At 45.3% G+C, this 19,681-nt stretch overlaps 1 pseudogene; it reads right to left on the bottom strand.

Annotated features, from left to right (window-relative positions):
- Positions 1-499: 499 nt before the first annotated feature.
- Positions 500-19,681, bottom strand: part of LOC101676747 — a 35,461-nt pseudogene continuing 16,279 nt past the window's right edge.

Raw genomic sequence — 19,681 nt, 5'->3', positions numbered from 1 at the left:
TCACCAAAACTATACTCTGCATCCGGGATGGGCAAATTACCACCCACCAGTCAAATCCAGCCCACTGCTGGTGCTCACAAATAAAGTTTTATTGGAACATGGCCACACTTATCACTCATATATTATAAATGGCTGCTTTCACACTAAAACAGTAGTTAAGTAGCAGAGACTATGGCTCATGAAGCCCAAAATATTCACTGTCTGGCCCTGAACAGAAAAAGCTTGCTGACTCCTGCTTTTCCTTTTAATCACCTTATTAGGTGTACCTGACTGTTTAGAATTGAAAATCCTGGAAAGAAGAAGTCGTGTGTATTTACACAGAAGACACGGGGCAAAACCCTATCTACAAATTTTGTGATCAATGTTGTCTGAAGTGGAGAATGATCTTATCCTCCAAATGGAAAACAGTAGACAAAATGAAAATGGCTCTGCTAAAACACCCTCCGGTGAAAACGCCCGAGGGCGAGGGGGCAGTGACAATTGTGTTTGCAAAGTACGGTCAATGATACCCACGCAGATCGCTGCTTTCCATTCTGGAGGCCCTGTTCACGGTGTCTCGGAACAGATGGTACCTGGGCATGGGGATACCCGCCACACCGGCCCCACAGGACCCTGCAAGAAGGAGAGCAGGAGGGCACAGGCCATCTGCATTTCCCAAGGGCTGGCCTGCGCCAGCGCACGAGGTCCGTGAATGCAATTCAACAAATATTGAAGCGCCCTCTTCAGGCAGAGGTTGGCAGCACTTCTTTGCATTTACAAAGAGGCAACCGACAGAATCCTTGGCTTCGGTGGAAAACAACATAATCAATAACGATAAGCTGAACGATGGTAAGCCCCACTCATTCACTTGCAAAAGCCCGAACTCTCAAGATGACAGTATTAGCAAGCAGGGCCTTTGCAAGATACTTAGGTTTAGATGAGGTCCTGGGGATAGGACCCTCATGATGGGATTAGTGCCCATATACCAAGAGGAGACACCAGAACTCTCTTTCTTTGCTAGGTGACGAAAAGAAGGCAGCCAGCCTTTGGTGAGATAGGAAGAGGGTTCTCATGGGAACCGACCACAATGAAACCCTGATCTCAGACTTTCCTGCCTCCGGAACTGTGAGAAAATAAACGTCTGTTGTTTAAGCCACCCAGTCTACAGTATTTTGTTATAACAACCAAGCTAAGACAGAAATTAATGATGATGTTATTCATGCACTAGAGATGTGAGCAAAGCAATTGTGGCACAAATGTGGGAGTAATTAATTCTGATTATGGGCCAGGTTTTATTTTAGTCAAGCCTCGGAGGACAGGTAGGAGCAGGTCTAGCTACATAGCTTACAGGGCCTGGTCTACAATGAAAATAAGGAACTCTTCATTCCAAACTTATTAAGAAATTAAGAAAATTAACAATTATTATTAATATTGTAAAATATTATAGTGATAATTATATTAATAATTTTTTAAAAAAATACATTAATACTTAAACTAAGAAGAGCATTAAACCAAGTGATGGTTGCTTCCGCACAGGTCACATGCCCATGAGTTTGACCCAAAACAGACCAGATCAAAGAGTCACAGGAAATAACAGCCCCATTTAACTGTCCTGCTTCTTGGTCTCCTCCTAACTTTTGGTTCAACACCTTGGAGTCTCTGCGTGTCTTCTCTCTTCCCAAGTAATCTGGCTAGCTGGAAACACATTTACAGAGACAATTCAACATTTTGTTTCCCTTTAATGTTTACCATTCAACTTCAGGGTCCTAAAAACCTCAGACCTAGGACTTGAATCCAGAACCACCTGCTGCTATCCATGGGTCCTAAGGCCAAGGGCTGTCTACTGTGTGGATGCCAGTCCGGAGCCCGAGCTGCTCCTCAAGCACGTGCCCAATCGCAAAGTAGACGATGGTGCTGAGGAAGTGCAAGGACATCGTGGCAATCTCATGCACGTGATGGATTCCATCGCAAGTGGGAAGTCCGCTGGCCACCATGTATGCATCTCCAGTGATTTCCACCTGAAAATAAAGCAACAAAGTGGCATTGCTCTGAGGCTCCCCAACTTTGAAGAGCCACACCCCCTGACTTCCACTCCTTCCATGTCCCAACATTTCTGGGAGTTTCTGCCCTTGTCCTGCTTCTTCCAGAAAGCCTTCCTTCCCCAAGCCCTCATGCACACATTCACTGTTTCCTCCTCTGAACTCTGAGAGTGGTGGGGACTGTATTTCCTCTATTCAAGTTCAAAACCAGTTAAGCAGGAAGCAATGCACAAATGGGGTAAATCTTGAAGAATCGCATGTATCCATCAAGAGGACTTCATCTTACCCAACCTGAAGGTACATACGAGAGCTTCACCCCATACAAGGGCTCTTAGATACCTTTATACATAGGTATGCATTAGACACAACGTATGCTTCTACTTATGTACAAATGCATGTATCTGCCTGATTTGTCCTCTTCTCTCCCCTGATAAATCCCTATAAAATTACCTTTCAGATTCTGCATTCCCAATAGAGAATAAATGACTAGTGTAAACTTGAAAGGTACAACTCTTTCCAGATACACATGCATTTTAGCAGAATCCAAAGATGATGCAGTAAAGGTGGAATTTCTGGCTTTAGCCAGGCAGGAAAAGCACCTCTGTCTACTGGTCACCCCCAAATTTTACAAAATCAACCCATACACAAGTCTGATTGCTTCTAGGCTACCTGTCCCCATCACGGGTACATACACCCTTTAGACACTGACTCTGATTTAGTATTAACTCATGCAAAACATAACAGGGAAGATAACACCAAGAGGAAATCCCAGAGGATGCCCTTCTGAGCAGAATAGCTTCCATTTGGGGGTACGTGTGACCTACCTTTGTGAGTATCCTCACCATCTTTGCTTTCACCCTTGAACAGAGGCATATCTGTGGGGAACACTGGGGGATAATCATTAAGGATATGTCCTTGTGGACCTGACCACACTCTCCCCCCAAATCTCCCTGGACCCAGGGCCACAGGCAGAGCCCTGCAACCAAGGTCAGAGCTGGAAACCTGTGGTTGCCCCAGGCATGCATGAGCTTGGGCACCTGCCTGCAGGATCCGGCCCCATCAGAAAACTCAGAAAACACCCAAAGCATCCATCATTGAATGAATCCAAATTATTCATTTTTGCTATCCTCCCCTGAACAAACTTTTTTTTTTTTTTTTTTAACTCTGGGTAACCATATTCATACATCCCTGAGTGGTACGAGGCAGACCATTGTTTCTCATTTTAGATACAAGTCTGATAGCTACCCTTGGGGGCCCATCTTCAACCACACTGCTTAGGATCACAGGAACGGAAGTGAGACTCACATAGGGTCCAAAGACAACCTTTAAAGGACAGTAAATGTGAGCCTCTCTGAATACGAAGAAAACATCAGGAGCGAGCTGGAGGAATTAGTCAGTAGAAGGCCAATGCCTCTTTAGAAATGTGTTTACTACGAGATAAAATAATGGAAGGAAACAAGGAGCAACTAGTGATTCTTGACAAGCGCATACATCTGTGATTAATTAAGCCCTTTCCCAAGAAAACAAACAAGAATAAAATATTGAGTTTCTGCCATGCACCGGGATAGAATGCCAGCCTGAAATAGAGCCTTCCCTGGCTGACAGCGAGGGCGGCGTCCACCCTCACTCCAGCCCCAGAGTCAGCGACAAGGAGAGCGTGTCCCCTCATAGCCCAGGAGCCAAGTGTCTCACCTCACACACATCATATGTTTTAATGATGTCATCAAATAAATTGTGCAGGTCATTAAGGAGCATCACAACTTGCAAGGGGACCAGAGAGAACTCAGATCTGTGAATCCAGCAATGTCAGAGAAAAAGATTGTCATGGATTCAAAATGTTCCGGTTCCACAGACCTTCCAGCTGTGCACTGTTCTCCAACAAAGCTGAAACCAGAGAATAGGGACTGGCTTTGAACAGACTCTCTTACTCATCTCGCCTCCTACAGACCCTGGCAGAGTCATGCTTATAGACCCTCTGGCTTCAGTGGATTAGGTTTTTGGTGAACAAAAATTCCATCACCTAAAGGGATTCTTCTGACTCCCATTTCTCCACCTGCATTTTCTCCAAAGAGATACTTTCCTTGGTGGGTATAAATTGGAGGAGGGCAGAGTAGGTTACAGGAATGCCTTTACCATAAGGATTTTCTCCCGGAGGGCATCTCATTTTCCCCTGTTGGCTATAGAGTTTGATGGTAAAGAGTCAATCTGCAAATGCGGGAGGAAAAAGAAGCAGACGCCAATCCACAAACCAATATTTTTGCCCTAGTCCACCAATCTTATACCAATACCTTCAAATCCCGATTCTGCTTCTTTGTCAAGACACACAAGAAATTTTAACAGCAGATGCTCCTGCCAAGTGTTTAGAGAGAGTACAGATGCGATTACAGCCAAAAATGAAGCGAGTTTTTAATCTGAAGTCATGGGCGCATATTGCATTGCGCAAAGAAAGGTTTTGGAGTACAATCCAAAATACTGGGGCGCCAGCAATGAACCAAACTCGTGCGGGCAGAGCGCCATCTAGTGGTCGCTCTGCTGTTGCTGCAGCCATCATCTTTTCCGTAAGACATTCTCTAGTCCTTTGAAGGGTCTATCCCCTTTTATAATTTGGGTGTACCAGATTGCCTACAAAATGCTTCACCCATTTCAGAAGAACCTGACTTCCTCTTATTAAAGGAGCAAAATAAATATTCTCTCTATGTGGCGCCTCTTAGATAGTGACGCTATTTTTTTCCTGGGTCCTTTGTAAAGCTCCGTCCCCACCCCGTGCTGGGATACCTAGGCAGCCTTGAGGACAGAAGCCTATCCACCTTCCTCTTCTCTGCCATCAGCTGGTTGGTCCTCTCTTCCACCACAGCCTCCAGGTGTTGGACACACACCTCCAGCTGGCTCACCACACGGTCTAGGATGTTCACGTGGCTTTAAAACCACTCCCATATGAACATCTTTTCCCAAGAACTTTAGGGCCAGAATGGAGCACAACTTCCAGCCTTACATCCTGAGAAAAGAAAACATGTCTTGCCCTTCAGGTTCCCTACTTCAGGGCTGCCCATAGACAGAAGTGAAATGACCATGGCAATGAGGCCACACGGCAGGACAGAGGCTGCCTTCGACCAGTTCTGTGACCTCGACCTGCCCCCTTCATCTCCCTGAGCCTCAGTTTCTTCATCTGGAAAATGAGGATAATAACACATACTTCCCAGGGCTGTTCTGAGGGTCCAGGGAGAGAATGGTCACGCGGTGTCTAAAGCTGCATCTGGCACTCAGCAAGCATTTAGCAAACAGTACCCTCCCCCACTTCCCAACATTCTCCAGGTCGCCGTCATGGTCAGTCAAAAACGTAGATTTCAGGACAGGTTTTTGGGTTGTTGTTGTTGTTGTGTTGTTGTTCTTTTCTGAACAACACCAGCTGTTTTCTTTCAGATAAAGATATAAGGGGCACTTCTAGATCCCATAGGCTCTCGGTTTAGAAGTGTCTTCAGAAAAATTGTTTAAATTCCCCATTTTTCAGATGAGAAGACTGAGGCTCATATAGGAGGTAGACTTACCTTAACATAAGAGAGCAGATTTTCTGAGTAAAAGTCATGATTGACCTGAGACGTATCATTTAGAACAATTTTGATGTGGAAAATGCAGAATTCTGGACTGTTGTGTTAAGAATGCACAACAGAATGGCCAAGTTAGGAGCAGGTGCCAGACTTCCAGCCCAGGGCCCTTCTATCAACTCCAGCTGCTTCTAGCGTGGCCGTGCCCGCAGGTGCTCAATGTGCCAAAAGAAGACACTATCATCCTAACGTGAAGGAAGCGACTATTGACAAAGTTGCTTGGGCAGCGTGAATAATTTAATCCCTTACTCTAAGGTCGGTGAATAGTTTTTTATCCCATCGTCCGACCCCAATGGATGAGTCCTGACCCTTGGAATGTTGATTCGGAAAACATTCTGGGGCCATGTCAGAACTTCCGAGGAAAGAGTGCCTCGACTGACTAGTAGTTTCTGGAATGAACAAAGGAGGGCAGTGAAGAGCGGACGTCTGATACATTTTGTATCACTTGTGAAACAAAGGGAGAATTTTTCACTCTACTTAGCCAGCGTGTAACACAGTGTCTTGCACGTGGCAGTCGTCTAGTGGGTAGATGATGAATGAATGAAGGAGTGAGTGAATGAATGAATGAGTGGAGGAATGGACGAATGAATGGACTGAGCCACACGGGAGCCATCACAGCCACAGAGTTTCTAAATTCTAATGGTTACATGATTAGGAGAAAATGTGCCGTATCTCACTCACCCTTTGGAACTGGCTTCTGTAAAATTTTCTTGACGGAAGAGAAAGTGAGCCTTTTCTCTGGAGATCATCCCCACACTCCCTCACCGTGACCACAGTCTTCTGGTTCCCCTTCTCCTCCAACAGGGGAGGTCGAAGTGGAACTGACGTGGGGTCTTTGATGCGGCTGATGATTTCTGAAACTCACGTGGGGTGGAGACGGCCAAATGACTGAAAACTGTGTGCCATTAAGGACACGTTACACATATGTGCTCTTCAATTTGTAAATTGAGTTTTAAATAAATTGAATAGATAGGAATGTCAGAGAAATCTGAATATTTTATGAGAAATACTTCGGAACCTCCTGGAAAATGCAGAACCCTACTGTAAAACATATAAGCACCTTTTAATGAATCTGTTTTTAGATTAGGTTTTTTTTTTCTAATAGAACTTTTCTTGAAGTAAAGCATATATACGTCTATGTGACTTCAGGAGTCTATAAGAATTTGGGGTGCACATTATGCAAGTTGTATTCCATATGCAATGTCACATAAAAGTTATTTTAGCAAATAATAGATGTTACCACGTCCTGCCTCCAGGCCCAACTTTGTAAACTTACTTTCTTTCACTTCGGCCTTGACTTCTACTGACATTTATTAAACACTCTGCTTATCCAAGTTTTGTAAAGGAAATAATAATTTGAGAACAATGTATACATGTTTTGGTATAAAAATACAATGGGTGTAACAATATAAATGAATCTTTTTTATTTATTTTATTTTTTTATTTAAGAGAGAGAGAGCATGAGAGAGATATCCTGAATGTGGGGAGAGCAGAGGGAGAAGCAGACTCCCCACTGAGCAGGGAGCCTGATGGGGGACTTGATCCCAAGACCCTGGGATCAGGACATGATCCAAAGGCAGATATTTCACCAACTGAGCCACCCAGGTGCCCAACATGAACGAATCTTAAGTGCATATTACTAAGTATAAAAACGTAGTCTGAAAAGGCTACACGACGGAGGGTTCGGTTTATAGGACATCCCAGAAAAGGCAAAATTATAGAGACAGAAAACAGATGAAAGGCTGCCACTAGTTTGGGGAGGAGAAAGCGTTGAACAGGTGAGGCACGGAGTTTGTTTCGGGTAATCAGACTATGCTCCATAATACTGTAGAAGTGGATACATGTTACTGTGTATTTGCCAAAATCCATCGAACTTTATAGCATAGAGAGTAAACCTCAAAGGACACAAATTCTTAACAATATCTATTAGGCTATTGGACAATCCCAGGGGAGATGCAGACCATGACCAAAGAATGACGTGAGACCCTTACGTCTGAACACAGGACCCGTTCACAATCCCTATCTTCTAGTTGGCAGGATTGCAGCTCATGAGGGGACAGGATAAGGACTCTGACAGCACCACACACATACTCTGGGATTGGATAAGTAATAAATGGATGGCAGATGGTGGGAGCAGGGTCTCACGGTTGGAAAGGGAGGTTTGGATAAGTGATAGGGAGACTAGAATAAATGAACCATGTGGCAATGATGTTGGAAATGTCAGTATGAAGTCATGTTTAGTTTATATAGACACAGCTAGGTAGATATGGATGTGGAAAGGTGTGTACACGGAGGGTATTGTACACACATGCCACAGGGAGGGCCTAGAGGCAACAGCACCGGAGCAGCCATGAACACACCCAGCATCTAGGTCTTGGTTTCCAATATAATTCTCCAGTAAGAAGAACCAGGGTTTGTGTATCCTTGATATGATGAGACGAACATGACAATTGACCTCTGTGGGCTTCCTCCCAAGAAGCAGAAGCCCAGTCTAGTCATGAGGGAAAAAATAATCAGACAAATGGGAAACATCATACAGAATACCCAGCCAATGCTCCTCAAAAGCACAATGTCTGAAAATTAAGGACAGCCTCCGAGAAATAGTCCTGAGGAACACGGAGTAGACATGATGGCCAAATGCACTGCGGTGTCCTGGATGGGAAGCTGGGGTAGGAAAGACACCAGGTTAAAGACTAAGGACACTGGGGAGCACCTATGTGGCTCAGTTGGTTAAGCATCCGGCTCTTGATTTTGGTTCAGGTCATGATCTCAGGGTTGTGAGATCGTGCCCTGTGTCGGGCTCCGTGCTGGATTAGAGCCTGCTTGAGATTCTCTCTCTCCTTCTCCCTCTGCCCTTCCTTCTCCTCTTAAACAAACAAACAAACAAACAAACAAACATAAACAAAAAAGCCCAAGGAAATCTGAACAGAGTATGGCCTTTACTTCATAATAATAATACAAGTTCTAAAACCGTGTAAAATACTCTCTTGTTTTTGTCAGGGTACATAGTCGTATTTAAGTGCATTTTTAATGCACCAAAATAATCTGAAAGAAAGTACATTCTAACAAAGGATATACTATGGCTAATTGTGTTTCATGTCCCAAATGAAGTATCACCTGAGACGTGGGACCACAGCGGTTTCACGGAGGTGATCGGAGGATCATCATTGCCGCATCGCCTGCTTTTCTGTATTCAGCTCGGAGAACTGCCATGAAAGAATCGATACAATGACATAAAACTTTGACCCACGGGTTCAAATTCAAATTGTGGTTCTGCCGCTCGGATTACACATGTTCCGGAGCTGGTCATGTGCGGCCATTCTGTTCTTCTTCGGTGTATTGGGAAGGGGGATGGGGAGCTTGGTAAAACACAGTTTCTGGGCCTACCCCCCAATTTCCAATTCTGAAAGCCTGGGGTTGGGCCTGAAAATCTGCATTTCTAACAAGTATGCGAGGGGATGCTGTTGCTGCTGGTCCAGCGTCACACTAGGCCGGGGCTTCTCAGACTGTGGGACTTCAACATCCTCTGGGAACATGATAAAAATGTAAATTCTTGGGGGCGCCTGGGTGGCTCAATGGGTTAAAGCCTCTGCCTTTGGCTCAGGTCATGATCCCAGGGTCCTGGGATCGAGTCCCGCATGGGGCTCTCTGCTCAGCAGGGAGCCTGCTTCCTCCTCTCTCTCTGCTGCCTCTCTGCCTGCTTGTGATCTCTGTCTGTCAAATAAGTAAATAAAATCTTTTAAAATTTAAAAAAAAATGTAAATTCTTGGCCCTCACCCCGGATCCACTAAGTCAGAGACCCTGAGCGTGGGACCCGGTGAGTCTGTGTTTTAACAAGCTCTGCAGGTAATCCCAATGCCCACTAAAATTTGAAAAGCACTGGTCTAGTGTGTGCAGAGAACCGATATCTAGCCAGTTCCCAGCACCAGGACTGTTTGCAGGGAAATACGAGAAGTTAATAGAAGAATTGTGTTTGTCCATAAATTAGGTGTACCTTGTACTTTTCCTGGTTGCAGGCCTGTGTATACATAGTCCCATATGGCCAGCTCTTATTTAACCCTGTGGGCATAGGACTACAGTGAAGGGCAAACATACCAACTGTATACAGTCTCCCCACCTCCACTGTTCCCTCCTCCCCCTTACCTCCACCAAAGTTGGTGCAATCCCGTGGTAGCTGAGCTTGGCGAATGTAGATGGGCTCCTTCCTGGGCTCCATCTGGGAAGACCTATGTAGCTGCTCGGTTCCAAGGTCAGTTGCACTTGGATTTGGGATGAACCTCTTTGAATGAGTCTCCCCTCTATTTCTCCTGACCATAGATTAGAAACTGGAATCCACCTTTATTTTTTAAAGATTTTATTTATTTATTTATTTATTTATTTGAGAGAGATTGCAAGCAGGAGAGAGCCTGAGCTGGCAGGGAGGGGCAGAGAGAAAGGGATAGGAAGACTCTCCACTGAGCAGAGAGCCCGATGTGGGCCTCGATTCCAGGATCTGGGATCATACCTGAGCTGAAGGCAGACGCTTAATTGACTGAGCCACCCAGGTGCCCCAGGAATCTGCTTTTAAAGCAACTACTTATATTCAGAAAGGCTCCCGACTTGAAAAAAGGTCTCCAGGGAATGCATGATGATCTAGAGATGAGACTTGAGGCTGACCCCTGGGAAAGGGCTAGTAATTGTAAGCAAAGGGATTAAAAAAAAAAAAAAATCAAAGGAGAAACTTCAGAAACTGACACACGCACACCTCCCTGGGCTCGCTCTGAGATCGCGGCTCTCAGGTTGGGCTGCACGTGGGAATCACCCACAAACCCTGATGCCCAGATCATGGTATAGGACATTAGAGTCTCCTTGGCTAAAACCCAGGCAGTAGCAGTTTTTAAAGTTCCTTGGGAAGTTCTAGTGCACGGTCAAAGTAGAAAATAACAGCGCTGGAGGTTACGCCCACTATGCTTTTTTTTTTTTAAATCAATCTGGATCAAATTTTGCTTTATCTCCCACCACTTCTGCCCTTAATTCCATGATAGGATGTGTGTTAAGAAAAACTTAGGGGGTGCCTGGGTGGCTCAGTGGGTTAAAGCCTCTGCCTTCAGTTCAGGTCATGATCCCAGGATCCTCGGATGGAGCCCCACATTGGGCTCTCTGCTCAGCAGGGAGTCTGTTTCCCTTCCTCTCTCTCTGCCTGCCTCTCTGCCTACTTGTGATCTCTATCTGTCAAATGAATAAATAAAATCTTTAAAAAAAAAAGAAACAACTCAGTAAAAAATAAGCTTGAATAAATCCTATAAAGACAGTTAGGCAGCATTTATCAAAAAAATTAAATACGCTTAAAATACATTTATCTCTTCAATTTTATGTCCACAAAGATACAAGGATGCTCACTGCAGCAACTATAATAACAAGAAATAAAAACAACCAGAAGGTGTATCCATCAATAATACATGGCATAGCCTCACAATGAAAAATTGTGTAGTCCTTAAGAAAGAATAAAACCAATTTTTATATACAAATATGAGATGAGAGATGCCCAAGCAGAAGTGACAGTGTGTGCAAAGGCCCTGGGGTAGGAATGTGTCTGGCATGAGGGAGGCACAAAGAGGTGACCAGCATGACTGAAAGGAGCAAACTATGAGGGATGGAATTAGGAAGGTATACAGAGCTGAATGGTGGTACCCAACAAGATTTGCCCATGTGTTAGTCCCCAGAACCTATGAATGTGACCTTATTTAAAGAAAAGTTCTTTGCAGATAAACTTAAGCATCTTGGGTTGAGGGGATCATTTCAGATTTCCAGGTAAGCTCTAATTCAATGACAAGTGTCTTTAGAAGATACTGAAGGAAGAGAGGTCTACAGAAGAGGAAGCAATGTTAAGGTGAGGGCAGAGATTGGAGTGATTTGGCCACAAGCCCTTGAAGTCCCGGGCAGCCACCAAATGCTAAACAAGGCAAAGAATAAATCTTCCCTAAAGCTTCTAGGGAGAACACGGCCCTGCTGAACCTTAATTTTGAACTTCTGCCTTCTAGAACTGTAAGTAAATAAACTTCTGTCACTGAATTCTAGCAGGTTTGTGGTTAACTTATTATGGTAGCCACAGGACACTAATAAAGAAGGCCCCAAAGGTCAGGTGAGAGGGCTTTAGTGATCTTGCAGACCACTGGTAGGGCTTAGCTTTCATTCCCTAAATAGGAAGCCCGGGGAGGACACTGTGAACAGAAGTGACATGACCAAAGTCACTTTCCAACAGGATCGCCCTGGCTGCTATCATAGAATAAAGTGTGTAATCCCGAGTTCCTGGATTATTCTTATAGGCAAACTGTAACTAGATTTTTAATTTAGAAAAGAACATAAACTTTAAAAAAGAAAAACAATGAGATAAATCCTAAATTAATAAACATTGAATTAAAAAGCAAACATTTGAAAGCTAGCCCACATGACCAACGCTTGACAAAGAGACTCTGAGCTTTACCATCTGGTACCTTGTCGAGGCCATCAAAAGGCCCGTGGTCCTGGAGGTTGGATTAGCTCCATCATCAGGAAGGCAAAGCTGTAAACATCTCCCTTTGGGGTGCCCGACCACGGCGCCTCTGGGAGCCCCAACAGCTCGGGGACTGTCCAGTAGAGAGCTCTGCAAAGCAGTAGTTTTGGTGAGGGAAGCATGCAGTGGGAAAGGGGCAGGCAGAAAGGCGAAAGCCACCTCTCTTTCTCAGGGAAGCACGGAAGAATTGAAGGGAGCCAGTCCCTGAGAAATGTGCTGTAGTGTTGCCCGACTTAAAGAGCAAATCAGAGTCTGTGGGTATGTGCCTACAGAGAAATCAGGGTCGTGCACTAACATCTTTTCTGTGCCCAACACCTGCCTGTGTGGTTAGAAGGGCTCTTCCCTTTTCTTCCCCCTTTCTGTCTTGTCTACATTTTAAAAACTAATTTATTAAAGTACAATTCATAGAACATAAAATTAACCATGAAAGCAAACAATTCAGTGGCATGTAGTACCTTTGCAGAATTAAACAATCAACGACCCAAAGAAGTCCCAAAACATGTCCATGACCTCAAAGTAAAATCTTGTTCCAACAAACAGCTTCTCCCTCCTCCAACCCCTGGCCCCGGGCAACCACCAACCTGCATTCTGTTTTTAAAGATCTCTGTGTTCCAGATATTTTGTATAATCTACATTTACTGTTTGCTGTGAGTTTTATAGGTTTATTTCACTGTAGGTTACAATCAATAAATGTATATGTATGTATGTATATATATATATGTGTGTGTGTGTGTGTGTGTGTGTGTGGTGTATACAGGCACATGCACCCATATATGTGTGTGTATATATATGGAGATGGGGAATAGAGTGGCCACTAGCAGGTGTAGAGAATTTCCCCCTTTGTCTTTTTCTGTAAGGCATCATGCTGTCCCATATGACAGAAACTCCCCACGTGCACACAGCCAGGCTGCTGGCAAGGTGCTGCTCCAGGAAGGGGTGGTCAGGGCCCCGGACACGCGCGGGAGGTGAGACTCAAGGGTGCTCAGTTTATGGTGGAGGAGTAGGCTCAGGTAACCGAGCCTCTGTTTGCGCATGTGCAAAAGGGGATGGGAGGTTTGGGCTCCAGGCAGAAGGTCTTGTCCTGAGATGTGCGCGAGAATCATTAGAGAGCTTTTTTAAAAAACGCAGGCAACATGGAGGCTTAAGTGGGTAGAAGAATAAATGAAACAAGATGGGATTGGGAGGGAGACAAACCATAAGTGACTCTTAATCTCACAAAACAAACTGAGGGTTGCCCAGGGGGTTTGGGAGAAGGGGGTGGGATTATGGACTTGGGGAGGGTATGAGATGTGCTGCGAGAACCTGGTGATTCACAGACCTGTACCCCTGGGGATAAAAATATATGTTTATTTTTTAAAAAAAAAAAAAAAAAAAAAAAAAAAAAAAAAAAACAGCAGGGCCTGGGTGGCTCAGTGGGTTAAAGCCTCTGCCTTCGGCTCAGGTCATGATCCCAGAGTTCTGGGATCGAGCCCCACATTGGGCTCTCTGCTCAGCAGGGAGCCTGCTTCCCCCTCTCTCTCTGCCTGCCTCTCTGCCTACTTGTGATCTCTGTCAAATAAATAAATAAAATCTTCAAAAAAAACAAAAAACAAAAAACACATGGATGCCCAGGCCCAGATTCCATCTTCAGATAGTCTGGTTCAGTTGATGTAGGATGGGACCTGGCCACCTACGTGTATTTTTTCAAGCTTCTCAAGAGACACTGGAGCTGATCATGTTTAGGGTGCCTGCCGATGATGCCCTCTAAGGATGTGGGATGAAGACGCGGTGGGATACCGAGGCCTGAAGAGAAGGGCAGTGATTTGCTTCCGGCTGCCCAGCTTGGCCAGGATGAGACCCAGCCTCCTACCTCGGACCTCACACCACAGACTCACTGCCCTGGAGGTTATTTTTCTCTCCCACCCTTGGGTGGCTAGAACAGCCACACATGGTCAGCTCCAGAGGCAGGTCCCGGGCGGGTCCCTGAGCCAGTGAGCTTCAGAAAGCAGAGGTTGTGGTCAAGGGCCCTGTGGTCACTGTGCTAGTAGTAGTGGGTGCAAGATCTCCCAGTGGTTACCAATTGCTTTGTCGGTCCCTCGATGGATGTTCTGTAGGTCCCGCCCCAAACCCATGATCTTCACCTGCATCCAGCTGTCCACCAGGCAGGTGGAAAGCTTCTGGTTGCCGTGGGACCCCAGGGGGCTCCCATGGAAGAACAGCATGCCCTGGAAGGGTGAAAATAAGCAAAGGCTTTAGAGTAGGTAACACTGGCCCCTGCTGGAAGAAATAGATGGACAGAAACAGATGGACAGAAACACAGACTCAGGGGAGGGGGACATGCCCATCTCTAAGTTCATTTGGTCCTAGAGCCACTAACATAGCCCCCTGCCCATGAGCCAACCTGGGTAGGGGTACCCTAAAGTAGGGGAAGACTAGTTCTGGGCCCCTGGTGTGAAGCCACAAGGCAAGGCCAGCCTAAAACAAATAAGCTAATAATAATAATAAGCTAAATACAATAGAGTCTGACTGAGTGGTCAGTCTCCTTAATTGAAACCCCAGCTCTAACACTTAACAGAGAATAAGTTACTCTGCCCTGTAAGCCTCACTTTTCTCAACAAAATGGAGGTGACAATAATCCCTACCTCCCAAGATGGCCGTGGCGGGTTCATGGCATAATATTCATGAGACATGTGACATGGTGCGTGACACGAAGCCCATCCCCACCATAAATTGTCATGAAAAACATGAATAAATATGCTAAGGGACACCAACAATATGGAAACAACACCATATAATTAAGACAATTCTCTTATTACCTACGTGTTCCAAATTATATTCTATATTCTATATTATATTCTATTCCTACCTACATATAATGATCCTATAATAATAGATTATTACATTCTGTTATATGCACTTAAGGGTCCTGTTTGAGCACTTTGCAAGAGAAAGGCACTAAAATGAAGGATGTTGAAAAATTCGCATTTCATCCCCTGTGTTCTTAAGGGTTTATATCTATTGTTATAATGTAATAATAAAGTACCATTACTTATGAAAAGGCCTAGGAAGAACACTAAACTCCGAGGGCATGCATTCACATCTTCTTTTGACCACTCAGTCTCTTCAAGCAAGGCACTCCATCCCACTGGGCCCCTATTTGACCATCTCTAAGATGGGCCTAGATCCCCACTACTTGAAAGATGGCCCGGGGACCAGCAGCACCAGCATCTCCTGGGAGCTTGGCAGAAATGCAGAGTCTTGGGCCCTGCCCAGATGTACTTAATCAGACTGTGTATTTTAACCTGATCTAGGAAATTCGTGTGCCCACAGCTTGAAAACACCTGCCCTCCTTTATTGGTCCGCACCTTGGCTGCCCATTAAAGTCCCCTGGTGAGCTTAGAAAGAAAAAGCCAATGCTTAGACCTAAACACAAGAGCCTGTATTAGTTACAGATCACATGAGGTACATGCCACCAACTGCTGCTAAGAAGCCCAAATCAAGAGAAGGATCCAAAAGGGGAAAAGAGTGCCAGTGGGAAGACCTAGCTCAGGGTGAGTCACCAAGGCAGAGTGCGGCCTCATTTGGAAGGGAGAGGAGGGCAGAGCATACAGATCTTTCCATAGGCAGGGAAGGGCTTGCAGAAAGACCTAGAATGAGGAAGGAAACAATGATGGCAGGAGGACAGAGAAGAGATAAATTCGAAAAGGAGAGCCGTCACATTTGAAGCAGGATTAGATGGACGGATACTGGTATTTCACTGAGATTTCCCAGGGCAGGCTAGCAGCAGTGGAACAAAGGCTAAGGGGACAAGGCAGACTGCATCTCAGAAGTAACCTCAGTAGCGCAGGGACACAGGGGGTCCCCACTGTGGGTGATCCTGGGGTCTTTATTTTCTTACCTTCCTTGATGGTGTCACCATAAGACCTTCCATAAGGTATACTCAATATTTCCAGCTTCTTGGATTTAAAGTACAGACATAAAGCCTCCCCATACCTTGATCCAAATCTCTGAGCCATTTGCCAACTACCTAGCATGGGAGCTGGCAGAAAGGCAGCAGCCTCAGGATGCTGCAGGTATGGAGCTGTCGTGGAGCCGTTTTACCTGCATCAGCCTGGGAAGCCCAGGCCCCTCCTCACACCCACCTCACCCCAGAGGTTCTGGACAAGAGCAAACCTGACCATGTCACTCTCAAGGGTCTTACTGGATCTTTTTCTGGTTTAAGTTTATAGTGCTAGCCTTATGTGGTATTGACCGAAGTTCGTTATTTGAACCAACTCGTGTAAGTCCCCCAGCGACCCTGTAGATGACACAGGTGGTATTATCGCTAACCTCCTCTTACAAATAAGGAACTAAAGAAATGGAGAAACAAAAAATTTCACCTGTGCCAGGCCACAGGGCTGGCCTGGGGTGGAGCAGGACTGGGATGGCCGCAGTCCCATTCCCACATCCCCGCCCTTGACCAGTTGCACAAATGCCAAATGCCTGGTGGCTGACGGAAGAAAGCTCTGAAGGTCCAAGATGAGAGATGACTCTGAGCATTGCATTGAAGCCACAAGGGTCCGTGAAAATTCACAAGGGTGGTCTGGATCCCTGATAAGCAAATAAATCACAACAAAGCTTTCTTTGCGTACTTGGTACTATGCACTTTGCTTTCTTTATACATAAGATCACATTCTGTCTTTCCGGAAGGTAGGTTAATATTCTCATTCTCTGTTTTCCATTGATTAAACTCACAGTTTTAAATTGCTCCCCGATAGCGAGGGCAGAGCTAGAAGATAAACCCAGGTTGGGTTGCCTTCAAAACAGCCGCTCCTAAATCATTAGATTTTCCTGTTTCCGGTGCCCTCGTGATTGATTGTACTGGAGGAGGAGGGCGGATCAAACACATCCATTCTCCTGACACCTGTACGGGAACAGCCAGGTTTGAACGTCTCCCAAGCCCAGCTGAGGAGGGGGGTGAGGTCACCCATGGGTGTGGTAGCAGGAGGCAGTGACGGCACTCAGTGTTCCAGCGAGGAGGAATACGAGGAGGCCCTGAATGGACTCTGCCCCCAAGGAGGGTGCCCTGGGCCTCATGATCACCAGTACAGGGACTCACTCTGCTCCAGCAGGGATCTTGGTCTGAATCACCGTCCTGCTTTAGCAAAAGCCCCAAGTCAATACTGGAAGTGCAGGCTAAGGCCAAAAGCAGGACTGTGGACACACTACTCCTGCTCCCACCCCAAAATGCAATTTTTGTTTTTTGAGATAATACAGTTAAATTACATTTTAGAAACTGCAATCCACTCACACAAACCTGGAGAGGCCTGGCTGAGCCAAGGTCTGGGCTCGAAATCTGGGGAGACCTATATCCAATCCGGAATTCCCTCTTATTTGGAGACCTCCCCACGCACCAGGGCTGTCCCTGAAGCTCTCCACTCCTCTGCCCCTGCTAGTGCCAAGCCCACCCCAGGCAAGAGACATTTTGTTCGGTCATCACTGATTACCCTTATATCCAGGTTTATTAGCAGAGTTCACTCCATTAGAACATAAAGAAGATGTTGAGGGGTGCTCGAAAGCCTAGGAATGTAGTCCCCACCTAGAGATGGCACACATCTCTTCAGGGTTTGCTTTCTTTTCCTGTCTTGGTGGAAATGTATGATTTCATGTATATTGTCACAGACCAAATAGGACATGATATCAGGGTTGTGAGATCCAGTCCTGCTGGGCGCGGAGCCTGCTTTAAGATTCTTTTTCTCCCTCTCTTTCTGTCCCTCCTCACCTCTCTTTAAACAAAAAAAGAAAGAAAGATGGAGTTAATTGTTAGTTATTAAGAGCAATGTCCAAGAGAAGGACAGGTATAATTTTCAATTTTTCAGGTAAAGAGGTGAAATTAACTTTAATAATATATTTTGTTTAACCCAATGTATTTAGAAAATCTTATTTTGACATAAAAATTATGAGTTATTTTACATTCTGGGTTTTTTTTGGGGGGGTTGTTTGTTTGTTTGTTTGTTTTTCTGAGTCTTTGGATCTGGTGTGAATTTTACACTCGAGCACACTTCACTTTAAGCTCCCCACATTACCTCTGGCCAATAGTCCCATGCAGCTGGTATTGTTTGGATAGGGCTGGCTTACCTCAGAGGATCGTTGGAGGAATTAGATTTCTTTTTTAAGATTTATTTATTTTTTTGAGAGAGAGAGAGAACGTGAGTGAGTAGGCTGGGGAGCAGAGGAAGGAGGGAGAGAATCTCGAGCAGACTCTTCACATCCAACTGGGAGCCCAAGGTGGGGCTTAATCCCATCACCCTGAGATCATGACCTGAGCCGAAATCAAGTCGGACACTTAACTGGACTGAGCCACCCAGGAGTCCCATGGGAATGAAACTTTTTAAATGTACATGTTTTTATTACTAGTTAGTCCTAGTAATGAAGTTATCTCTGATAATAGTAATACTACCGCTCCTACTAACAATGAGCATTTATTTCCTGGCGCCTGTTATAGGAGGGCATGGTGCTAAACATACTTACTTCTCCTAACAACTATATTGGGTGGGCACTGCTGTCATCTTTAGATGATACACAGGGAAACTGAGGCTCAGGGTAGGTAAGAGCACCTGGCCAGTAGTGGAGAGCCAGGGTTCAAACCCCAAGACAATTTCTATGATAACTGCCTTCCTCCTCTTAACGCATCATGACTCCTCTGAAGGTCCATCCCTCACTCAAGAAGAATATTATAATCTCCAAAGCTCCTTCCCAGGCTGGCTCCACTGGGCTGAACTCTTTAGGGACAGGGTAATGAGCCTATTCCTCTGTGCCCTCCATGCCAGAATTGGGTCTGAGCCAAATGAGGTGCTCAATCAACATCCATTTGTTTACTTGAAAAGTCTATGGCATCTCAGAATCTCTCTGGTACCTGGTATAGAGAATGTTCCGGTCCAACAGAGAAGAACTGTTTTTATGATTGTTATGGGATGGCCAGAAGCACAATGTGAGCCACAGAGCATGGCCAGTGCTTGGGTTCATGTCAAAGTCACCAATGGGGAAGATTTGAGAAGCTGTAGTGAACTTTTGTTATTCTTAGTCCCCTTTGAAGGAATTCTGGCAGAGAAATGCCTTAAAGGGCCTAAATGTGCCTTGACCTAACTCACTCTGACTTCCTTACACCATCCCATTATGTACATACTCTATTTCAGAAGACACCAATCCTTCTAAAGCAAGGCGTCAGGTGATCTTCAGCTCCCCTGGCATGAGGCGGGGGATAGACTCAGTGACCTGAGGTGACTGAAGACCACCAGGGAGACTTCCCTTTCAGAGTGCCATTCTCACCCACCCTAGAATTTCTTCAGAGAAACTTTGGGGTTAATACCTCTTGAAAATCAAATGCCAACAGAAAAAGCTATATCTGTTAGCTATCCCTACCTTACCTGGGGAGATCTTACTAGTTTTCTCTCCAGAGCCGATAAGTGATTGATAGATAGATAGATGGATGATATCAGTGGCAGGAGACTGATCTCCAGAGTCTAAAGTGCTTCCCTGGGTGTGGTGGGGAGGGATGGGAAAGTCAGTGA

Source organism: Mustela putorius, unplaced genomic scaffold (assembly GCF_011764305.1).
Source record: "Mustela putorius furo isolate JIRA1106 unplaced genomic scaffold, ASM1176430v1.1 tig00003909_pilon_pilon_pilon, whole genome shotgun sequence".
NCBI classification, from domain to species: Eukaryota; Metazoa; Chordata; class Mammalia; order Carnivora; family Mustelidae; genus Mustela; species Mustela putorius.
Note: the sequence above shows the minus strand (reverse complement) of the source record. Positions and strands in the feature narration are given on the sequence as shown.